The following is a 17,120-nucleotide window of genomic DNA, read 5'->3' as shown; positions in this document are numbered from 1 at the left end:
TGCGCCTGTGACATCTGGGAATGCTATGTGGGTGAGTCTGAAATCCTGGTCCTTTCATGAATTAACTGTATTAATGGAGCGCTTACTATGTGCAGAACACTGTACTAAGTGCTTGGGATTATACAACACAACAGAATTAGCAGGAACATTCCCTGCCCACAACAACTATGTTTGTTGTCATTTTGGTATTTTGTATTTTTTTTTTGCTCTCTTCTATTGTCTGTTCCCTCCTTCCCCCCACTCCCCACCCCATGCTTCTTAGATTGTGATTCCTCTGGTGATCAGGAACCATATTTAAAAGTCATCGATGTATTTCTTTCCCTGTGCTGAGTAACGAGCTTTGCACATAGCAAGCACTAAAAATTTTTACTACTAAATAAAATACTATTATTATTACCAGAGGTCACTATCTTTTTTCCTAGTTATACAAGTGGAACTAGGGAATTTTCCTTTATGAGCGTATTACCTCGACCAAGGCACATATTTTCTTCTTTCCTAAGGCATTTAGGAGCTCAAGGGCTAGGTGAGAGGATCTTAATCATGAAAGCTTCCAGCTATATAATGTTTATTTGAGGCTGGGCAGCCCCTAGAGGCACAGGGCTGGACTAAGCTGTTTAGGCACCCTATGACATCCTCCTCGCCCCCACTAAACTATAATATCCTTGCGGGCAGAAATCATGTCTACCAATACTACTAGTACTCTCTGAAGTGCTTAATTCAGTACTCTGCACACAGTAAGTAAATTGCAAACTCCTTGAGAACAGGGCTTGTTCCTATATCTCTTGTACTCTCCCAATCACTTTTTTCATGCTATTCGTTAAGCACTTACCAAGTGCCAGGCACTATACTAAGCACCGGGGCAGATACAAGAAGCAGTGTGCCATAGTGGCAGGAGCACAGACTTGGAAATCACAGTTGTGGGTTCTAATCCAGACAATGCCACTTATCAGCTGTGTAATTTTGGGCAAGTCACTTAAATTCTCTGTGCCTCAGTTACCTCATCTGTAAAATGGGGATTAAAATTGTGAGCCCCACATGGACTACCTGATTACCTTGTATCTACCCCAGCAATTTGAGCAGTGCTTGGCACATAGTAAGCACTTAACAAATACTATTCTTCTTCTTCTTATTATTATTATTATTATTATTAGAAAACAACTCAGTCAGTGCAGGGCTGTACAGGGGGTAGAATGAGCTTTTTCCCACTAAAGTTTCCCTTTGGACAGTGATTAAAGTGGGTCTAACCGGAAGCACTGGAGCAGGAGTTTGGGAAAGAAAGTCTGAGGGGAAATAACTTTTTTCATTTTAGCATGCAGGTAATATCTTTGTCTATCATCTTGGATTCTTTTCCTTCTAGAAGCAGCAGCAGCAGCAGCAGTAGTAGTAGTAGTAGTAGTAGTAGTAGTAGTAGTAGTAGTAGTAGTAGTAGTAGTAGTAGTAGTAAAGTGCTGTGGTAAGCGTAGCAAGTGTAGTAGTGCTATTATAAAACAAGAAAGCAATCAGCTGCTCCCATATAGCTCATTGTAATCAAGACAAAGCAGCGTGGAAGCTGCGTGGCTCAGTGGAAAGAGCACGGGCTTGGGAGTCAGAGGTTATGGGTTCAAATCCCTGCTCCGTCAACTGTGTGACTTTGGGCAAGTCACTTCACTTCTCTGTCCCTCGGTTACCTCATCTGTAAAATGGGGATTAAAACTGTGACCCCCCTGTGGGACAACCTGATCACTTTGTAACCACCGCAGTGCTTAGAACAGTGCATTGCAAATAGTAAGTGCTTAACAAATACCATCATTATTATTAAGACAAAGGAAGATCAGTTGGAGGTAGTGGGTGGTTGTTTCATCTGGAAGAGCTGGAAAAAAGTGTCCTCTTCCCCAGCCTTCAGTTTTGTCCTCTAGACTGTTATCTCGTTGTGGATGGGGAATGTGTCTACCAACTCTAATATATTTTACTCTCTCAAGTCTTTAGTAAAGTGTTCTGCACATGGTAAGTGTGTGATAAATACCACTGATTGATATTAGTAATAGCATATCACTGCATGCACTGCACTGTATTAAGCACTTGGGAAGTAAAAAAACAACATATTGCCTCTCCATAAACACTGTAAGCTCACTGTGGGTTGGGAATGTGCCTTTTTGTCCCAAGTGCCTGGCTTTGCACACAGTAAGTGTTCAATAAATGCAATTGCATGAACTACTAAGGAGTTTACACTTTCTAGTGGAGTAGATTGACATGAGTACTTAGAAATGGCATATCCAAATAAACAATTGAATAAATGCTTGTACAGAAGTACTGAGGTTGACATAAGTTGGTACTGAAGTGCTAGAGGTGACTGGCAGGTTTACATGGCTTGGGATGCTGAGAATTAATTGGGGAAAGTATGTTGGAAGAGATGGACCTTTCAGGAAGATTAGAAATAGGGGAAAATTAGTAGTCTGTCAGATTTGAGGAAATAGGAAATTCTAGGACAGGAAAAGGGTGTGAGCATAAGGGGAGAGGTGGGAAAATTGAAACCATTGTACAGTTAGAAGATTAGCAATGGAGGAATGAAGAGAGAGGGCTGGGGAGTAGCAAGTTAAGACAGCAAATATATGAGGTGAAGCAATTTGGTTGAGAGCATTGAAGCCAATTATTGGGACCCTTAGGTAAATGCCCATCACAAACACCATAAAATTCATCCTGGGTTTTTTGTTTGTGTTTTTATGGTATTTGTTTAGTGCTTACTATGTGTCAAGCACTGCTCTAAGTGCTGAGGTAGATTCAATTTTTATCAGGTTGGACCCAGTCCCTGTCCCACAGAGAGTCCACAATCTAGGTAAGAGGGGGTAGGATTTAATCCCCATTTTGCCATTGAAGAAACTGAGCTACAGAGAAGTTAAGCGACTTGCCCAAGGTCACACAGCAGGCAAATGGAAGAGCTGGAATTGGCACCCAGGTCCTCGGACTACCAGGCCTATGCTCTTTCCATTAGGCCACACTGCTGCTTTTCTGAGTTTCCCTTGACACCCACCACCAGAGTTAGGCTTTGCTACCTAGCAATTTCCCTCCCTACTCCTTGGGTAGGCAGAGTGGGGAAGGTGGGGAATCAGTGTAGCTGAGGCTCTGTACTGAGGGACAATTTGATTGGAGGGTTTCCCTGGTCTCATTAACACTTCTTTTCTGGGTTTGGAAAACTTGGATAAAACAATTTTAAGAGACAGGATTGAGATGGAGTGGAGCAAGGACAAGTTGCTGGGGTGGGGGTGCGGGGGGACTTGGGCAAGTTAAAAGGAAAAAATAATGTCTCCATGACAGTCAGGTCTTATCTACACAGTGGGCTTCAAAAGGACAGTCTTGTTTAGAAGTGGAAGAGAACACTAGTGTTTATCACTAGGACTTGCCTGCCTGTTTACTACTCAGCTTTGTCAGGCCGAGGTGAAGAAGCAGTGCAGGACTGTTCTTTCAGCTGCCCCATCACTGCAGCAGAGGTCAGTTGGTGGTTGATGGAAGCAGGAAAACAAGGTACTGGTCTTTGTAAGTGAGGTTTATGGGTTATGGCCCCACTTTGTTTCATAATGTACTTCACGCTATTAGGTGAGATCACAAAGGAATCACTTGGGAATGTTTAAAGCATTCAAAAGGTTTACAGACATGACGAAATAAGTAAACACTGTCTAAATGAAAACACCAAACATAGTCCCTGAATCAAATTCCCAGTCTATACTAGATACCTAGATAAATTACATTGTGACAGGAGGTGATGATTCTGATAATTCAGGAAAAACAAAAAAATTCTCTCACAAGAAATTCTCTAACTGAAGAAAACGTATTTTCTTTCTTGAAGTATCTGGATAATGACTTCAATTACTTTATTTATTACTGTACCTGGCTCAGAATTGTCATTTTTTAAACATCTCATCTAAATGTTAAACAAAATGTAATAAAAAATAATATGAATCCTGCCTATCAAGAGCATATAGTCTAATCACAGAAAACAAAAATAATACAATATAGATGCTAATGATCAACAACAACAATACCATATTTTTTTGAATGATAGGCTTTGGGGACATAACCACATATGCAGAGTACAAAGGACAGAAGCAATTTCTTAAGGGGCAGGGTAGGAAATGATATGACAGAGCACATGCCTGGGAGACAGAAGGACCTGGGTTCTAATCCTGACTCCGCCACGTGTCTGCTGGGTGACTTTGGACAAGTCATTTAACTTCTTTGGGCCTCGGTTACTTCATCTGCAAAATGGGAATGAAGCCCTATGTGTGACAGGGACAGTGACCAACCACATTAGCTTGTATTTAACCCAGAGCTTAATACAGTGTCTGGCACATTATAAGCGCTTAAAAAATACCATTAAAAAACAGCAACAAAATATGAGACAAGGTAGAATAGGGACAAGGGATTAGCTAGGGAAAGGGGAGGAATGAAAGAGGAAAAGTAGTGTCTCTGAAAAGCAGGAACAATAGATGAGAAACTGTCTTCATTAAAAGAAAGATCCCCAAACCATTGATTTCTTGGCCTTAGTTTGTTCGTGAAATGAATAATAATTTTGTTATTTGTTAAGTGCTTACTGTATGCCAGACACTGGACTAAGCACTGGGGTGGATACAAGCCAATCAGGTTGAACATTGTCTCTGTCCCACATGGGGCTCACAATCTCAACCCCAATTTTATAGATGAGGTCCCTGGGGCACAGAGAAGTAAAGTGACTTGCCCAAGGTCACACAGCAGACACGTGGCAGAGCTAAGGTTAGAACCCACAACCTTGTGACTCCCAGGCCCGTGCTCTATCCACTGTGCCATGCTGCTTCTCAAATGAAGCAGCAAAATGAATGGCCTTCTCACTTGGAAGGTGGTCACACTATGGTCACAGCAAATGCACTGGATGAAAGTCTGAGGATCTCATTATGCTGCAGGCCATGGGCTTGCAGATGGCTGGGAGCAATCAAACCCCATTTTGGCCAGCAGGACGACTTCTACAGGCACAAAACCGAGCATGAAAATGTTTTTCATTCATTTGTTCATTCATTCATTCAATCGTATTTACTGAGCACTCACTGTGTACTTTCCAAGCTGTACTAAGCTCTTGGAAAGTACAATTCAGTAATAAAGAGAGACAATTCTTGCCCACAACGAGATTACTACAGTCTAGAAGGGGGGAGGCAGACATCAAAATGAGTAAACAGGCATCAGTAGCATCAATATAAATAAATAGAATTATAGATATGTAGACTCAAAACAAGTAAACCGGCATTAATTTAAGTGGCTTTGGAATTCTTCAGTATCTCTACAGGGATCAAGGAGGAACATCAAAGATCTGTGCATGACAAATTACCAAGGAAGAAATACATGGAGAAATGAAGTAGAGGAGTAATCCTAAACAACACCACCAACCCAGGGTTTCCCACTACGGTGGCAATACAGAACCTGCCCAAGTGATATGTTATACAACCACTTCTGTTGTATTGTACTTTCCCAAGCACTTAATGTAGCGCTTTGCCCACATTAAATACTCAGTAAATACCATTGATGATTATCCTACTGACTCCTAGCATTGAGTGCCTAAATAATAATAATAATAAAGATGGTATTGTTAAGAACTTCCTATGTGCCAAGTACTATTCTAAGCACTGGGGTAGACACAAGGTAATCAGTTTGTCCCACATGGGGTTCACAGTCTTAATCCCCATTTTACAGATGAGGTAACTGAGGCACAGAGAAGTGAAGTAACTTGCCCAAAGTCACACAGCTAAGTGGCAGAGCAGGGATTAGAACCCACAACCTCTGACTCCCAAGCCTGTGCTCTTTCCACTAAGCCATGCTGCTTCTCCACCATTCAGTTGTGTGATTCTTCTCCCAGTTTAGTTCTTAGTTAGTTATCTAATAATTGTCATAACAATAATGTCATTTATTTAGTGATTACTGTATGCCAAAGCACCTCGGCAGACACAAGATAACCAGGAAGAACTGGTTCTGGCTATTCTAGTCTCACAATCTAAATACAGAGGGTAGATATCAATGTACATATGATGAAACTAAATCACAGAGAGGTTTATTGATTGCCAAAGATCTCACATAGAGACCAGATAGGGAAGCAATGTTTCCTAGTGGAAAGAGTACAGGCCTGGGAGTCACTCATTCATTCATTCAATCAATCGTATTTATTGAGCGCTTACTGTGTGCAGAGCACTGTAGTAAGTGCTTGGAGAGTACAATAGAGCAATAAAGAGAGACAATCCCTGCCCACAATGGGTTTACAGTCTTAAGTCAGAGGATCTGATTTCTAATCCCAACTCTGTCACGTACCTGCTGTGTGCTCTTGGGAAAGTCACTGCACTTCTCTGTGTCTCAGTTCTGTCATCTGCAAAATGGGAATTCAGTGTCTTTTCTCCCTCTCCCTCAGACATTGAGCTCCATGTACGAACTGATTATATTGTATCTATCCCAGTGCTTAATACAGTGCTTGGCACAGAGTGTTTAACAATGAATCCAATTATCATTATTATTATTATGGTTGAATTATTGTGACTAGGATCTAGGTCTCTTGACATTTTAACACATACCCTTTCAAATATTTAGTATCGTAATAATAGGTATATTGATTTTATTCATGACATAATGTACAACTAAAGATCTTTCCAGAAAAGATATTTGCCGTGGATAGTTAAAATTCACCTTGTCTCCTTGCTGCATGCATGTGGTCCTCATGAAATTATTACTGTCTGGAAATAGTCCCATGTTAATGGAGTATAGGTATATGGATTACCTTTATATGACTGTCCAAGCAAATATATGGATGTGTGCTAAAAAGGTGAGTGAAAATATTCTGTTCCAAATAGTGCAGATGTAATGTTGTCCTCTGCAGTGCAGTGGCATTTGCCACTTTTAGCACTGTTTCATGATCCCTCAGACTTAATGACAGTCCATAGTTCCATGTTATCTCTGTGAAACAGTTCACAATCACCTGCATATCTTCTTCCACACTTTCCTCAAGTTTTAACAGCTCCTGGAGGATCATCTCAAATGATTTTGACCATGTTTAAAGTCTGCTGAGTTGGAGGTTTCCCAGTGGATCAGGAGACTATCTGAAAAACTTTCAGTTCTCTCATCCTCGAGGACAGCAGAATGAAACAGATTGTTTTACTCCCTCTGATTATTAGGAAAGGATCATAAAGAGTACTTCAAAATCCTGCTCTACTAATCACACTGCTGAGGAGCAGAGATTGAATCTTGATGACCTTCTGTTGTCCATCCAACTTAATTAGTGCTACAATTGTCAGGACACAAACGTGTTGATGGTATCGACTAGTTTTGTAAAGTTTATATCTACAACATATATGGTTTTGTGTTGCTTGTGAGCTCATATTACCTGTTCAACTGATCTTGCCATCTGCTTTTCTACATTTGATTCTGAAGCTACATGGTTATTTGGGAACTACATGCTTTACTATATTCTTCAATAGTCAGTCTAGGAGGATTCTGGCTGCTTTCGATCCCTCCCTGGTAAACAGTAAGATACCCATTGTGTATTTTTTTCATTTGCTTTCAGCGCTTAGAACAGTGCTTTGCACAGAGAAAGCGCTCAATAAATGCCATTATTATTATTATTATTATTATTATTATTATTATCATTAAGCACTTACTATGTGCCAGGCATTGTATTAAGCACTGGAGTAGATACAAGCTAATCAGGTTGGACCCAGTCCCTGTCCCACATGGAAATCACAATCTTATTTCCCATTTTACAGATGAGGTAACTGAGGCCCAGAGAAGTTGTGACAACATTATTATAATAATAATGATAATAATAAAAAAAGAATTGCAAAGACCGTAGTAATTCACTAATAGCACTCGCCTAAGGCCAATTCTCATTATTTTCTGGGTTAGAAGTTATCATTTATTTCATAAGGTTGAGGTCAAGCCTATGATCCTAAACTCAGCTCACTATCCTTCCTTACTAAATTACCCAAACCACCTAAATAATGACAGGAATTCTGCTTCTCAAAATCAGTTTCTTTAGAGCTTCCTTCACCTCCTTGTTTCTCAAACTGTAAATCAGGGAGTTGGTTTAACATGGCGATCACCACCATGCAGAAGACTGACACCACACAGTCTTCATTTAGTGAATAGCTGGAACTGGGTTGTAGATATGAAAAGATTATCATCCCATAGAATATAATAACAGCCTTCAGGTAGGAAGCACAGGTAGAGAAGACTTTGCGTTTGCCCTCATCAGAATGCATGTGCAAGATGGAGGAGATAATATATGTATAAGAACTCAGAATGATCAATAACGTGTCTGGCATATTTAATCTTGCACAGGTGAAAATAATCTTTTTATTCACGTGGGTGAACAGGAGAGTTTGAGGAGTGTAGGTCTGTCTCAGAAAAAATGTTGGATGACATTAGACTCACAGAAAGACAGGCTACTTGTGTAACTTGTATGAATCACTGAATTCAAGAAGGCTGCAACACATGCACCAGTGATCAGTATAGGGCAGAGGGTTGCAGATGGCAGTATAACGGTCATAGGCCATCAACCCAAAAAAGATACATTCATTTGTGGCCAAGGCCATGAAAACATACATCTGCAGAAAGCAGCCCACAAAACAGATGGCTTTCCTCTGAGATAATAAATCCACCAGCATTTGGGGGTGATTGTGGATGAATAGCAAACATCAGCAAAGGACAAGCCGATGAGAAAAAAATACATGGGGGTATCGAGTGGTGAATCCACTCAGATCAGCACCATCATCTTCAAGTTCCCTAGCATGGTGACCACAGAGCTAAAAACAAGATGAAAAGAATGAGTTGAAGCTCCTTGGAGTCCACAATCCCCAGGAAGATGAACTCAGTCACAGTCATGCGATTTTGGTCAGGCATTTATTTATTCCTTACAATGTTCACATCCGGGTACACGTGGGACAGTTTTTTTTGTATTCCCCATTAAACATTTAGATAGGAGAAAAAAGGGTGAGTCATTTGAGGCATATATCCACACACCCGAGAAGACTAGGAGAAAAACAACTCAATAAGTAACAGGGAAAACCACGAAGAGTTCTAGAGGGAAGATGTTAGGGCAGCTCATTGAGAAAGGATGAAGACAGAATGGTTCCCAATTTCAATTTGATAAAGATGCAAGATTATTAATCAATCAATCAATCATATTTATTGAGCACTTACTATGTGCAGAGCACTGTACTAAGCGCTTGGGAAGTACAAATTGGCAACATATAGAGACAGTCCCTACCCAACATTGGGCTCACAGTCTAAAAGGGGGAAATAGAGAAAAAAAAAACAAAAATACTAACAAAATAAAATAAATAGAATAGATATGTACAAGTAAAATAAATAAATAAATAGAGTAATAAATATGTACAAACATATATACATATATACAGGCGCTGTGGGGAAAGGAAGGAGGTAAGATGGGGGGGATGGAGACGGGGACGAGGGGGAGAGGAAGGAAGGGGCTCAGTCTGGGAAGGTCTCCTGGAGAAGGTGAGCTCTCAGTAGGGCCTTGAAGGGAGGAAGAGAGCTAGCTTGGCAGATGGGAAGAGGGAGGGCATTCCAGGCCCGGGGGATGACGCGAGCCGGGGGTCGATGGCGGGACAGGTGAGAACGAGGTACGGTGAGGAGATTAGCGGCAGAGGAGCGGAGGGTGCGGGCTGGGCTGTAGAAGGAGAGAAGGGAGGTGAGGTAGGAGGGGGCGAGGTGATGGACAGCCTTGAAGCCCAGGGTGAGGAGTTTCTGCCTGATGCGCAGATTGATTGGTAGCCACTGGAGATTATTGAGGAGGGGAGTAATATGCCCAGAGCGTTTCTGGACAAAGATAATCCGGGCAGCAGCATGAAGTATGGACTGAAGTGGAGAGAGACACGAGGATGGGAGATCAGAGAGAAGGCTGATGCAGTAGTCAAGACGGGATAGGATGAGAGCTTGAACGAGGAGGGTAGCAGTATGGATGGAGAGGAAAGGGCGGATCTTGGCAATGTTGTGGAGCTGAGACGGGCAGGTTTTGATTATTACTGAACTAATTCATTTGTGGGTTATCTGTGCAAATTTCTCAGCACTCATCAGCTACAACCCTACCATCTGTCACAATCTTCTCATATGAATTTTCTCCAAGGAGTACTGTGGTAAGAGTATGATTCTGGGAGTTATGAGGACCGAAATTCTGGTCTCAACTCAACTGTTGACTTGCTGATTGACCTAAGGCAAGTTCACGACCTCTCAACATCAATTTCCTCTTCCTGGAATGGGGATAGTAATTTCTGCCTCCTCTTACCTTCCGGAGATATTGTGAAAATTGATTAAAATTGTTGATGTGCAAATTCATTAATTCATTCAATGTCATTTACTGAGCATTTACTGTTTGCAGAGCACTGTACTAAGTGCTTGCGAGTGTACAATACACCGATAAACAATAAACAATAAAATGCAAAAATAAACAATAATGTTTCCCCCTTCTAGACTGTGAGCCCGCTGTTGGGTAGACCGTCTCTATATGCTGCCAACTTGCACTTCCAAGAGGTTAGTACAGTGCTCTGCACACACTAAGCGCTCAATAAATACGATTGAATGAATGAATAAATAAACAGACACATTCCCTGCCCACAACGAGTTGACAGTCTAGAGTATTTTGGGGAAAGAAAACGGTACGGAAATTTACTTTACGGTCAGTTTTTCCACTGCACAAGTGTACACCTTCTGTTTTGAAGAGAACACAATTTATTATTCTGATGACATGGTTCTGCCTGGAAACTGCCTAAAGAAATGATTGTGTGTCGGTGTGTAATAGGCAGTGAGCTCGTCTCTAGACTGTGAGTTCTTTGTGGGCAGGAATGTGTCTGTCGGCTTCACAGACTCCGTCCTCTCCTGGTTATCCTTGTATCTCTCCGACCATTCATTCTCAGTCTCCTTTGTGGGCTACTCCTCCCCTTCCCATCCCCTTACTGTAGGGGTTCCTCAAGGGTCAGTTGTTGATATCCTTCTATTCTAGTCTATTCTCTATCTACATTCACTCATTTGATGAACTCATTCGCTCCCACGGCTTCAACTACCATCTCTACGCTGATGGCACCCAAGTCTACATCTTTGCCCCTGCTCTTTCTCCCTCCCTCCATACTCGTATCTCCTCCTGCCTTCGGGACATCTCCATCTGGATGTCTGCCCGCCATCTAAAACTCAATATGTCAAAGACTGAACTCCTTATCTTCCCACCCAAACCCTGCCCTCTCCCTGACTTTTCCATCACTGCAGATGGCACTGTCATCCTTCCCGTTTCACAAGCCCACAACTTTGGTGTCATCGTCGACCCCGCTCTCTCGTTCACCTCACACATCCAATCCATCACCAAAACCTGCAGGTCTCACCTCCACAACATTGCCAAGATACGCCCTTTCCCCTCCATCCAAACCACTACCTTGCTGGTTCAATCTCTCATCCTACCTCTACTGGATTACTGCATCAGCCTCTTCTCTGATCTCCCATCCTCCTATCTCTCTCGACTTCAGTCTATGCTTCACTCTGCTGCCCGGATCATCTTTATTCAGAAATGCTCTGAGAATGTTACCCCCCTCCTCAAAAATCTCCAGTGGTTGCCTGTCAACCTACTAATCAAGCAAAAACTCCTCACTCTCAGCTTCAAGGCTCTCCGTCACCTCGCACCCTCCTACCTCACCTCCATTCTCTCCTTCTACAGCCCAGCCCATACCCTCCACTCCTCTGCCACTAACCTCTTCAATGTACCTCATTCTCACTTGTCCCGCCGTTGACTCCTGGCCCACGTCCTTCCCCTGGCCTGGAATGCCCTCCCTCTACACATCTGCTAAGCTAGCTCTCTTTCTCCCTTCAAAGCCCTACTGAGAGCTCACCTCCTCTGGAAGGCCTTTCCAGACTGAGCCCCCTTTTTCCTCTCCTCCTCCCCATCCCCCCTCCTACCTCCTTCCCCTCCCCACAGCACTTGTATATATTTGTACAGATTTATTACTCTATTTATTTTACTTGTACATACTTACTATTCTATTTATTTTGTTAATGATGTGCATATAGCTATAATTCTATTTGTCCTGACAATTTTGACATTTGTCTACATGTTTAGTTTTGTTTTTCTCCCCCTTGTAGACTGAGAGCCCGTTGTTGGGTAGTGACCGTCTCTATATGTTGCCTACTTGTACTTCCTAAGCGTTTAGCACAGTGCTCTGCACATAGTAAGTGCTCAATAAATGCGATTGAATGAATTACAGTAAGCTCACTTTGGGGAGGGAATGTATCTGTTTATTGTTGTATTATGCTCTCTCAAGGGCTTAGTACACACAGTAATTGTTCAATGAATATGATTGACTGACTGACTGACTGAATATGGTCTTGACAACTCCTAAGCACTTTGAGGAACTTAACAAATTACAAAATTACCTAGTGAAAACCCAGCCTTGTTAAAAAAAAAAACAAAGCATTTTAGGAGCTCTTGTCGGAGCATGTGAGCAAATGATTAGATGATCATTTTCTAAATGAGTCTGCAGTCAATCAGTTGCCTAACTCACTGTTTCTACTTTATGGATCATGCCATGACATAGGACACCCACTATCTGGTTCCAGGTTTTCTAGATTTACTGGAAGTCTAGGTTCTGACCCACAGCAACTAAGTGTGCAGGGGATGGGGGGATTTTTAAAATTTGAAGTAGCAGGTAAGGAGGTCAGGGTAAGAATCCGGGGCTTCTGGAGAAAGAGAGTTTAATGAAGGAGGCAGCAGGGAGCCATGAAATTCCAAGTTAGGAGGGATGAGAAGGATAGCAGTGCAACTGCCTAGGCTGGTTCCTCCAGCAGGCCTGATCATGAGAGGATGGGGAAGTGGGTTGTTTGGAAGAATCTCATTAGCCTGGTGATAGTATATTTACCATGCCCCCAGTTGCTAATTTTTCTTCAGATGCTCAAACCAAAATGTAAGAATTTTCAGTCGCCATTTTGCCTCTGCCTTCAAAATACCCATCAAAGGGGAAGCTGGACGGATTGTGAGTATGGGAATGCTGTGTGTGGGTTGCAGGGGTGGGGGAAGCCGTGCATGGGAGTATGAGGAGCAGATGTTGCTGTCTTCTGAATGTCTGAGGGGTTGTCAGGGCTAACAAGAAAAATGGAGGGAGCAGTGTAAAATGGAAGAACGATATGGAAGAAGATAGAGAATGATGAAAAAAATAGGACAGGAAAGCAATCAAGATATGAGAATTAAAAAGGGAGAACCAAAAGAGAGATCGAAGAAATACCATATAATTATGGAGTAAAGAAAAAGGACAATTAGGAGAACCAATATTCCCTTTTGTACTGAGCTCAGGTTTGGGAATCAGAAGAAACTGGGTTCTAATCCTGGCTCAACCACTTATCTGCTATATGATCTTGGGCAGGTCATTTAACTTCTCTGTGCCTCAGTTACCTCATTTGTAAAATGGGGGTTAGACCTTGAGCCCCATGTGAGCCAGGGACTGTATCCAAACTGATTATCCTGTATCTACTCCAGTGCTTAGTACAGTGCCTGGCGCATAGTAAGTGCTGAACAAATATCATTAAAAAATCAGAGACAGAAGAAGACAGGGAAGGGGAAACACTCAAGAATCCTTTGAATTTTTCAGAGGATGCAACTAGGCTGTCAATATAGCTAAGATTTCCTTCTTATAACTACATATTATACCTATTCTTGACCATTATCATCAAATGTCTTAAGAAATGTCTTCACTAATATTTAAAGATAATTTGATATGAAATCATCATGTGCTTTTGCAGAATTCATGTACACTTCTTGTCTCTAAACTGAACACTTAGCCTAGTAGGTAGGGTGCATCCTTTATGGATTGAAAAGTTAATAGGAGAATTTAGGTGTGATTCTGGAATTGCTAATATTCTAAATCTTGATTCACATTCCAGGCTGATAAATAACTGGCAAAAATGAAAAAAAATTCACTACAGCCAAGCAGGTTTTTTTATTGCAGATTCCAATTACACAAAAGGATTGCCACATTTTAGACCTTTACCACCCACCCTCTCTTCAAACTCCGTGTACTCAAATGCTATATAAATTTCTAAATTAGGTAATCTGGAAATGAAGGATTTACTGCCAACCCCTCAGAATTTCATAACAGTCTTGTAAAAGAAGGCATTGTTGCAATGGCTTCCCAGTTAGAACAATGCAGAAGCATTTATATCTGTTTCTGAACTGATCCCTGGAGTTCGTCCTTAATGAAGAAAGAGCAGAAATTAACAATGCTGATTATGAAAAGTACCTAGCGTGAAATCTGAATAGACAAAATTATGACTCATGAGTGAAACGAGGTGCTAACTCCTATTTAATTCAATTGTATTTTTTGAGTACTTACTGTGTGCAGAGCACTGTACTAAGCAGTTGGGGAGTACAATTTGGCAATAGTACAATTTCTATCCCAAAAAGGAAGTGAAAGCCTAGTGTCCACTCTGATACTTTTAAATGATATTTGTTATAAACTTACTATGTGCCAAGCACTGTACTAAGTGCTGGGGTATAAATAAGTTGATCAGGTTGTTCACAGTCCATGTCCCACATGGGGCTCAGTCTTAATTCCCATTTTACAGTTAAAGTAAGGTAGGCAAAGAGAAGTGAAGTGACTTGTCCAACGTCACACAGCAGAGTAGTGGCTGAACCAGGATTAAAACCCAGGTCCTCTGACTCCCAGGCCTGTGCTCTATTCACTAGGCCACGTTACCTCTCCAATGATATCAGAAACAACAAGCAACAAATAAGAGGGGGAAATCAATCAATCACATTTATTGAGCATTTATTGTGTGTAGAGCACTGTACTAAGCACGTGGGAGAGTACAATTTAACAACATAACAGGCACATTCCCTGCCCACAAAGAGCTTACAGTTTAGAGGTTAATATAGACATAAATGATTAAATCAGGGACACATCCATAAGTGCTGAGGACGGGGATGAATAAAGGGAACCAAAAGGGCTTGAGGAGACTGAAATTATATTAGGATCTCTGGGAAGGGGGATGGTCTGAAGAGGGAGAATCCATAATGAACCAGATTCCCAGCCCATGGAATTGAAAGCCAGGCCCTCATATGGAGACGGGTTCACAGGAACAAGGATGTCCCAAAATACTGAGGAATCAGCAGTAAGTCCTTCATTTTCATTTTAGGAATTTAGTACCATTTGAGTGCACAGAGTTTGAAAAGAGGGTGGGTGGTATAGGTTTAAAATGTGGCAGTGCTTTTATATAATTGAAGCCTGGTGACTGAATATTGGGGGAAGGTACCCTTTACCCTGCTCAGTCTCTTTGCAATGAACCTTCAAAAGACAATGTAGAATTACAGCAGCACATTTTGAAATGTGTAATTATCCTTGTAAGCATTTAATAAATAATGCTGAAGGATTGATTGATCGATGTCCCCGTAGGTTCGAAGTGAAAGGAAACAATTCATTTGTTTGGATTTTTACTTTTTGAAATATGTCCCTCATCTTTTTTGGCTATTTTTCAATTACTGTGAGATACGGAGGTCCTTCACTAGAAAGAAAGGAGTGATATCCTTTTCTTATAACACTCTGGATATTTGAATTAGACAGGACTTTTTTTTGTTTCATAGATGAAGGAAGCTTGTAGATTAAGAACTGTGGTCTCAGAACAAGGCAGATCTCATAAAGTCTTTCCTCCAGATAGAAAAAGTCCTTGAGCTTGTATAGAATGATGGATCAACCACCCCAGTTATTTATTAATCCCACTAGACTCTAAGCCTCGTGTGTGATAAGGACAGTGCCTGACCTGATTATTTTGTATCTACCCTGGTGCTTGGCCCATTATTATTATTGTTATTATCATTATTATTATTATTATTATTATTACAATGCATCAAGCACTGTGCTAGGCACTGGATAAAGTAGGATGAAGATTGTATTTGTTGAGTACTTATGTGAGCAGAACACTCTATTAAAGGCCTGGGAAAGTACAATACAATAAAACTGCTTAAATGCAATCTCTGCTCACAAGGGGCTTAGTGTCTACAGGGTGAGACAGATAATGAAATACATTAACAGATGTAGTTCCAACTCAAATCAACTCAGCGTTTAAGTAGGGGGAGGGGAAGTGGTCACAATAGTCATAGAAAAGGCTACCTCTCAAATACTACTTTGATTGTAACAACAGTTGATTGATTGTAATCAAAGTCTTTGATTGCATTTAGTTTTTTCATGGTATTTGGGAGTGTTCACTACGTGCCAGACACTGTATTAAGCAGTGGGGTAGATACAAGTTAATCAGGTTGCACACAGTCTATGTCCCACATGGAGCTCACAATCTCAATTCACATATTTTAGATGATGGAACTGAGGCATAGAGAAGTTATGTGATTTGCCCAAGGTCACATAGCAGACAAATGGTGGAGCAAGGACTAGAACCCAGGCCTTTCAGCCTCCCAAGCCCATGCTATATCCACAAGATTATTCTGTTTCTCAGTTTGCTCCCTTTATTCACTTATCCCTCAGCCCCACAGCACATAGGCATAATGTAGCTACTTGTATTAATGTCTGCCTCCCCCTCTAGAATGTAAGCTAAGTGTGGGCAGGGAACTTGTCAACAAGCTCTGTTACACTGTACTCTCCCAAGTGCTCAGGACTTTGCACCCACTAAGAGTTCAATTAATATAATTGGTTGATTGATTGAAGACTACAATAACCCAAGAACTGTTCAAACAGTTAATCACCTTTCCAGGACCAACTGCCTGATCAGGCTGTCAGGTGTTTCCCTGAACAACTTCGTTGGAATTGCAATAGACACAAAGGAAATTAAAATGAAATTCAGCATGCTTGTTTGCTTAAATTAATTTGACCTTTTTACACTTTGACCTGTATGCCCATTTCAGTGTCAGTGTCATCACAAGCAGTTTGTAAGTGGTTGCTTCTTTAACTGTCTCAAACCATTTATTTAACAAAGACTCACCTAGAGGCAAGGGAATGAAAAAACGAAGGGTGTGTTTTCTCCAGTGCAGAGGGTCCAAGAGTCTTTGATTTGAAGCCTTCTCTGTGAAGACCAGATCTTTGGTCGGCTGGATATTACCCCGAGAGTAACCCACTGTGGGATCTGGAGAGTTCATGGTACCTGTT

General features: G+C 41.4%; 1 pseudogene; it reads right to left on the bottom strand.

The window, feature by feature from the left end:
- Window positions 1-7,916: 7,916 nt before the first annotated feature.
- Window positions 7,917-17,110, bottom strand: LOC119921428 (annotated as a pseudogene).
- Between the last annotated feature and the right edge of the window lie 10 nt (window positions 17,111-17,120).

Source organism: Tachyglossus aculeatus (genome assembly GCF_015852505.1).
Source record: "Tachyglossus aculeatus isolate mTacAcu1 chromosome 12 unlocalized genomic scaffold, mTacAcu1.pri SUPER_6_unloc_2, whole genome shotgun sequence".
Lineage (NCBI taxonomy): Eukaryota > Metazoa > Chordata > Mammalia > Monotremata > Tachyglossidae > Tachyglossus > Tachyglossus aculeatus.
This window is presented reverse-complemented; position numbering and strand designations above follow the sequence as displayed.